The 8086-nt window shown below is 38.9% G+C and overlaps 1 pseudogene; it reads right to left on the bottom strand.

The window, feature by feature from the left end:
* Positions 1-6629: 6629 nt before the first annotated feature.
* On the bottom strand, positions 6630-7169 carry Rps11-ps11 (ribosomal protein S11, pseudogene 11; annotated as a pseudogene).
* Between the last annotated feature and the right edge of the window lie 917 nt (positions 7170-8086).

The following is an 8086-nucleotide window of genomic DNA, read 5'->3' as shown; positions in this document are numbered from 1 at the left end:
GGGGGGCGGGTAAGGAAAGGACAGTAAAAATAAAGGTTAATAATAATAATAATAATAATAATAATAATAATAATAATGATGATAATAATAATGTTGAAAAACATCATATGTCTTAAACAATAAAGTAATAAACTCACAAATTATAAAAAGAAGAAGCCCTTCCATATGAACTGAATTTAAATCTCGGCACCCACAATGGGGGACAGATCCATCTGGAATTCCAGTCCCAAGGTGTCCGATGCTCTTTTCTGGCCTAAGGGCACTCAGAATGTGTGTTGATAACAGATAAGTGTGTAGGAAAATATCTCTGCAAATAATAACAAATAAATATATTTTAAAGGCTGTAGTGTGATTTTTTGAGAATATAAATCTGATTTCATAGTTGGAAGTCATAAACATAAGAATATATTGAATATATTTGAAAATGTGTGACATATTTCTCTAGCCTTTATTTCTGTATCTGGGTTTATGCTATTCCTATGGAGATAACTAGTAGATAAAGGAAAATCAAAGCATAAATTTGAATACATACAGAACAGAAATGCAATAATGCTCTTCAGTTGCTCCACCCAATCTTCCAGGAGACCAATGATGTTTAGTACTGCAGTTGTCTTAATATTTCTATCTCCCAAAGTTTATGCTTCTAAATACTTAGTCATGATCAGTTTGGAAGATGGATTGTTTAAAAGAATCGTGAAGCTGTAAATCGTAAGTGTTTCTTCTCCTTGGAAAGATTGTTATCTACAAGTGGGAATGTTCATCTCTGCTCAAGCAGATAGGCCCAGATAGTTCTGACAAGCTGAAATTTGTCTGGTAAATCCTTCCTATATAGTTGGATTTATAGATTTTTGAGATGATTTCTTCCCTTGGCCTATAACATCTTGAAGTTACATGGGTTGCTTGTACTTCAAACATAGAGGATTTGGGATGAGAGTATCCTGCATGTATCTAATAGACACTGTTTTTTATGTACATATTTTTATTGTGTTTTGGATTTTCCAAAAGGAGAACTTTTAAATGAAACAGAGTTTCTATGGTTTGTGAGGTTGTCCTATCCTGACAGTATACTCTCACTCTTTCTTTTCAATACTTTTCCTACGAACATATTCCTCCCAAATAGCCTTAAAGTCAGAGGCACATGCAAAGGTTTTTCTGAAAAGAACAGTCTAAGCAAAGCACTAAGACCCACAATTAGCAAAGGGAACCTCATGAAAAGCCAGGCATAGGGCACTATCATTTAGACAAAGAGGCAGCCTACTGTATGGTAAAAACATTTTATTAATTCCATGTCCGTTAGAAGGCTTATATCTAAGTTATATAAAGAACTTAAAAAGCTAGATATAAAATATTTAAAAAAACAACAAAACAAGTAGACCGATTAAAAATAGAGTACAGATCTAAACAGATAATACTCAATAGAACACTTGAAATGCTCAATCCTTAGCTATCAGGGAAATGCAAGTCAAAATTACTTTGAGATTCTATTTTTATTATATCTTTTTTACTGTCCTAACTTTATCCTCTCCTGGTCTGCCCTCCTGACTGGTCCCCATCCCATACCTCCTCCCCAACACCTTTCCCTCCCACCACCCTGTACACCTGTCTCCAAGAGGATGTCTGCCAACTCTACCACCAAACCTCCCCAATCCCTGGGGCCTCAAGTCTCTCAAGGGTTAAGTGCATCTGCTCTCACTGAGGCCAGACCAGGCAGTTCTCTGCTATACGTATGTTGGGGACCTCATATAGTGTATGCTACCTTAGCTGGTGTATGCTACCTGTTTGATAGCTCAGCGTCTGAGAGATCTCAGGGGTCCAGGTCAGTTAAGACTGCTGGTCTTCCCCTGGAGCTGCCCTCCTCCTCAGCTTTTGCTATCTTTTCTCCAATTCAGCAACAAGGGGTCCCCTGCTTCTGTCCATTGGCTGTGTGCTAGTATCTGCATCTGACTCTTTCAGCTGCATGCTGGGCTTTTCAAAGGGCAGTCATGTCCAAGGGACTCCTGTCTGTAAGCATACCACAGCATCAGTAATAGTGTCAAGGACCTGGGCCTCCCCTTGAGCGGGATCCCAATTTGGACCTGCATGGAACCTTTACGTTTATGTCATAATATCTTTGGTATGGGAAGTTACACTGCAGGCTACAAAAGAGAAATAGAAACAACTGTGTTGGTTTGAATATGCTTGGAATAGGGAGTGGCACTATTAGGAGGTGTGGCCTTGTTTGAGTAGGTGTGTCATTGGTGGTGGAAGTATGTCACGTTGTTGTGGGCCATGAGACCCTCCTCCTAACTGTGTGAGAGCCAGTTTTCTCCTAGCAGCCTTCAAGTGAAGATGTAGAACTAACTCTCAACTCCTCATGCACTATGCCTGCCAGGATGCTGCCATGTTTCCACCTTGATGATAAGGGAATGAAACTTTAGACCTGAAAACCATCTCCAATTAAGGGCTGTCCTTTATAAGAGTTGCCTTGGTCATGGTGTCTGTTTACAGCAGTAAAACCCTGACTAGTGCAGCCACAAAATATTTGATCTACAGTCAGTCTGGTCCACAAAATACGTTATGTAATGGTAGCATAAAACTTACAGGAGTAGCCAACCAATATCTGATTTGACTTAAGGCTAACTCCATGAAATGGAACCCTTGCATGATACTGCTCTGGTGACCTAAACTCAGAGTCTAGATATCCTAGAGTCCTAGAGTAAAACCAAATACTTCTGGTCAAAAAAATAAAGAGCAATAAATAGACTCCTAATGATATTCTTGTATACTTGTAATTTAGGACCTTATTCAGCCAAACCAGAAAACCATGCTACTGCAGCAAATGGAAACAAATTTCCAAGAAAGAGATCTTAGAACACAAAGCAGTGAATGTGATGTTTTCATCAAATCTATACTTGTGGAGCTCAGGCAACCCCATCGAAGAGGAGTTATAAAGTGTATCAGGGCCAGAGGAGATGGAGAACAGCTGGAGAACAAGACACTCCGCAAAGCTCATAGAATCCACAGGGACAGAAGCATCAGGCACAGTGCCTATACGGGTCCACTCCAGGTTCTCTGTGTATATATTACAGGTTTTGGGTTAGTATTTGTATTAGTCAGGGTTCTCTAAAGTCACTGAACTTATGGAATATCTGTACATGTTAAGGGAAATTATTGGAATGACTTACAGTCTGCAGTCCAACTAATAATATAAAAGGCAGCTGGGAAGGGGATGTCCAAGAAACGAGTAGCTGCTCAGTCTTGTGAGTTTTCAGCTAGCCTTCTGTATGAGCTGGAAATCTGAAGAAGTAGCTTCCAGTGGCTGTGGTGGCAAGTAAGTGCAAGCAGGTAAAGAAGAAAACCTTCCTTCTTTCATTGTCCTTATGTAGATCCAGCAGAAGTTTTGGCCCAGAATGAAGGCATGTACCACCATGACCTAGATTTGAAATTCGCTCTGTTCCAGACTGGCCTTGAGCTCTAAGGACTGCCTACCTCTGTTTCCTGGGATTAAAGTTTTGTGTCATCCCATGTCAAGATATGGGTCAGAAGACTGCCTTCTAGCTTCAAAATCTGGATCAGAGGTGTGCTGCCCATTTCTGAATAAGCCACGGACCAGCCCATGTATGTTCTTTGGATGGTGCCTCGGTTTCTAGGAGCTCCCAGAGCATCTAGGTTAGTTGACACTGTTGGTCTTTCCATGGGGCTGCCATTCCTGCCAGTTCTTTCAATCCTTCATTGACTCACTCCAATGGTTGGCTGAGAATATCTGCATCTATCTTAGTAAGCTGCTGACAGAGCCTCTCAGAAGGCAGCCATTCCAGGTTCCTGTCTGCGAGCAAACATAGCATCAGTAATAGTGTCAGGGTTTGGTGCCTGAGCATGGGATGGATCCCAAGTTGGTCTGGTCACTGGATGGCCATGCCTACAGTTTCTGCTCCATTTTTGGTTCCTGCACTTCTTTTAGACAGGAACAATTCTGGTTGAAACTTTTTGAAGGTTGGTTTGTGTCCCCAACCCCCCACTGGGGACCCTATCTACTGGAGGTATTCTCTTCAGGTTATCTCCCCACTATAGGGCATTTCAGCTAAGAACATCCTCATTGATTCCTGGGATTTTCTCACTTCTCAGGTCTCTGGGACTTTCTAGAGGGTCTTCCCACCCACCCCCCAACCCCAGCAGCTGCATATTTTCATTCATTCTTGTGGTTCTCTGGGCTTCTCTCCTATCTCCTCCCATGCTGGATACCCTCCCACCCCATGCGCTTTCTTCCTCTCCCTCCTGTCTCCTGCTCAGGTCCCTCCTTTCCTCTGCTTTCCATGACTGTTTTGTTGCCCTTCTAACTAAGATTAAAGCATTCTCACTTGGACTTTTCTTCTTATTAAAGTTCTTATGGTCTGTGTGTTATATGATGGGTATTCTGCACTGTTTGGCTAATATTCACTTATTAGTGAGTTCATACCAAGAATGTTCTTTGGGTCGTCGTTACCTCACTCAGGATGACATTTTCTAGTTCCATCAATTTGCTTGCAAAATTAATGTGTCCTCATTTGTGAAAGCTGAATAGTGTTCCATGGTATAAATTAGCCACATATTCTGTATCCATTCTTTGGTTGAGGAACATCTGTGTTGTTTCTAGTCTCTATCACAAATAAGGCTGCCATGAACACAGTGCAGCACATGTCTTTCTGGTATGGTAGAGCATCTTTTGTGTCCAGGAGCATTATATCTGTATCCTCAGTTAGAACTATTTCAAATTTTTGGAGGAAACAACAGATTGATTTCCAGAGTGGTTGTACCAGTTTGCAATCTCACCAGCAGTGGAGAAGTGTTCTTTCTCTACATCCTCAGCAGCATGTGTTGTCACTTGAGTTTTTGATCTTAGCCATTCTGATTGGCGTAATGTAGAATCTCAGGGTCATTTTGATTTGCATTTCCCTGAGTACTAAGCAATTTGAACATTTATGTAAGTGCTTCTTGGCCATTGGAGAAAGACAAAAGAAGGAGTAGATATGGATGGGAGGTATAGTAAGGGGAAACTGTAGGAATAGAGGGAGGGAAACCTGTGGTCAGGATGTGTTTTATGAGAAAAGAATCTATTTTCAATGAAAGGAAAAATAAAAATAATGACTATAAATATATTTACTTTTCATTTATTAATTTTCTAACTTCAGAAGAAAAGAGTATTTCCCAAATTGTCACTAATTTTTCAATTAAAAATGCAAGCACCCTTATAGATATTATTAAGCAAGACTTTTTTATTTACTTTAAATACACAAACATGTTAGTAGGGACTATGAAAGAACATAGAAAAAGAACATAGTGAAATAGTACTCATTAGAACTATTGTTATCAGAATTCCACGAAGTGCTCTGGGTGCATGAGGTTTTTATAAAATGCAACCTCTTGAAATAAAGAAAGGAAGAAAGTGGATCTAATTAAGTAACCACTTCATTACTAAGAATTTAAAGAATATTGTTTGCTTCAATTTTGCAGCAGGGTTATTCCCTAATGGTCAAATTTACTAAAATGCCCACTCTAAAAGAGCCAATTTTTACTCAATTACCCTACGAAAATTTTAGACGAAGAAGTTTATAAAAGTCACACACACCCTGGTGAAACAGACTTTGGGCAAGTGATGGAGAAGAGACTTAGAGGAGAGGATGGTAACCTGAGAAGAGTTCATTGTCCCCCCTCCACGTGGTTTTCATAGTCTATAGGTTCACCCACAGCATCAGAAACAGTTGCTCTAACGGAGGACTACAATTTTTACTAGCCATTCCTCTGGTAATTATGTCTATATAATACTATGTAATTGAACTGGCCTTTCTGTAAACTAAATACAAGATATAATGCATAGATTTTCAAGGCATGTGGCATGGGAACAAACATAAGCCTGCAAAACATAGTGATACGAACCAGAAGAGTAAGGCTCACTTTCTGAGATTCAAGTTTGAAATACACCAATGCTTAGTTATATACGTGTTAATTACATCCATTAATGTATTCGTTTGTGTAACACCCAGACGAGTTCACATAAAAAGAATACAACAATTTACTACAGCTAACTAAGGGGCAGATGAAAGGACTAAATTACTTCAAGGAAGCGCCTCTAAGTAGGTACTGCGGTCGACGGGGACAAAGCATAGACAAGTATTTTGTGTGGGGATGAAAAAAAAATAGACAAACAGGTTTCAGGTGGCAAAATGAAAAGAAAAAGAAAAAGAAAGAAAGAAAGAAGAAATACTTTATTCTAGGTCATGTATTTAGCACATCATCCAGATAATTTAATTTGCCACACTTTATGATAAATAAACGTCACTAATGGGGTGCTTCTCTAATTAGTAACCCCGAGTTCATCTCACTAATGGAGTGTTTTTGCCAGATTGCAACTGCAACAAACGCGAGTAAATAATTGATGTTTCTCGGAACCTCACGAACCCGGCACATCACCAATTTAATCCTATTTGACAAAAACACTGATAAAGATGTCACAGTTCATTTTGTGGAGTGGTTAATGGGGGTAAATTTAAGGTATGTATGTAGTCATCCTGACTGCGGAATATTTAGAATCTTCTGGAATCAGGAAAAATAGACAGCTGTATCTTAGTGCTCCCTAGGGATCAGAATATAGGAGCTAAGGTGGTATCATTCAATCATTTATTCTTTTTTTTAAGTTGGAAAATAACTTTATTCGTTCTAGTGCCTTGGCTGGAGTCCCCACAGAACTTCTGAAACTGTTTCTTGGTGCCAGCAGCCTTGGTGACCTTGAGCACATTGAATCGAAAGGTCTTGCTCAGGGGCCTGCACTCTCCAACAGTGACAATGTCGCAGGTCTGGACATCCCTGTAACAGGGAGACAGGTGAACAGACGTGTTCTTGTGACGCTTCTTAAAATGGCTGTGTTTTGGGATGTAATGGAGATAGTCCTGGCGGATGACAGTGGTCCTCGGAATCTTCATCTTCATCACGACCACACAGGATCCGACCTCGGATGGAGACATTACCAGTGAAGGGGCATTTCTTGTCTATGTAGGTGCCCTCGATGGCCTCCTTGGGCGTCTTGAAACTAGACCAATATTTTTGTAGTACCGAGGGACTTTTTCCTTGCTGGTTTCTCCCAGCAAAACACGCTTCTTGTTTTGAAAGACTGTAGGCTGCTTTTGGTAAGCACGCTCCTTCTGACTGTCCTCCATCTTCCCGGCAGCCTGAGAAAAAGAGGTAGGCAAAGTCCCGGCTTACTTATTCACTATGCGAGTTCTCTCAATCATTTATTCTTATGCTATCAGATTGTCAGAAGCAGAATCTCACAGAAATTGCTTACTTGCTTGACTGAACATACGCCCACTAATACAGACTTATAATACCATGAGAATCATGATACTGAAATTTGGAGTTTTGCTTCAAATCTAAAATGACAAAAATAAATAAAATTAAAAATAAAATTGGTTCCCCATTAGCCCACTCTTATAGATAATGGTAGCAATTTTATTGAGAAAATTATTGTCGTAAATTCTAGGATTTCAACAGTGGAAAATTGAACCGAATATATTATCTACTCCTTAACCCCCATAGATGATCAGGGACAACTCATTTATAAAACATAGGGATTGTAAGAGTTATGTTAAAGCAACTTCAGACCATAAATTACTTATTAGAAAATATTATCTAATAGTAATATTGTTTTACATACATAGAATGCATATATAAAATTAGGTAATTTTTCTATAAAAAAGTAATATTAATATTTTTGGAAAATATTCCTCTGGTCCAATTCTTTAAAGATTATAAACCATTGTACAGATGCTTTCTGTTTAACACAGGAATTGAAAAGCACACTATAGCTTTCCCTAAATAAATCAGATATAGATAGAAATAGGTGAAGACAGCTAGAGAAAAAATGATATAATGTTGCCTTTTGAGGGTAGTTTGAGTTAGCCATAAATATATATATATATATATATATATATATATATATCTGTCATTTTACTATATATATTTATGAAAGGGAATAGTCTCAAAACTGATGAATTAAACATCAATCAACTGAAAAAAGTAAATGCATTGTATCATTTTGTATCAATTATTCATCCAATATTTAATTTCTTTTTTC

The sequence above is a fragment of the Rattus norvegicus genome, chromosome 15, assembly GCF_036323735.1.
Source record: "Rattus norvegicus strain BN/NHsdMcwi chromosome 15, GRCr8, whole genome shotgun sequence".
Classification (NCBI taxonomy): Eukaryota; Metazoa; Chordata; class Mammalia; order Rodentia; family Muridae; genus Rattus; species Rattus norvegicus.
Note: the sequence above shows the minus strand (reverse complement) of the source record. Positions and strands in the feature narration are given on the sequence as shown.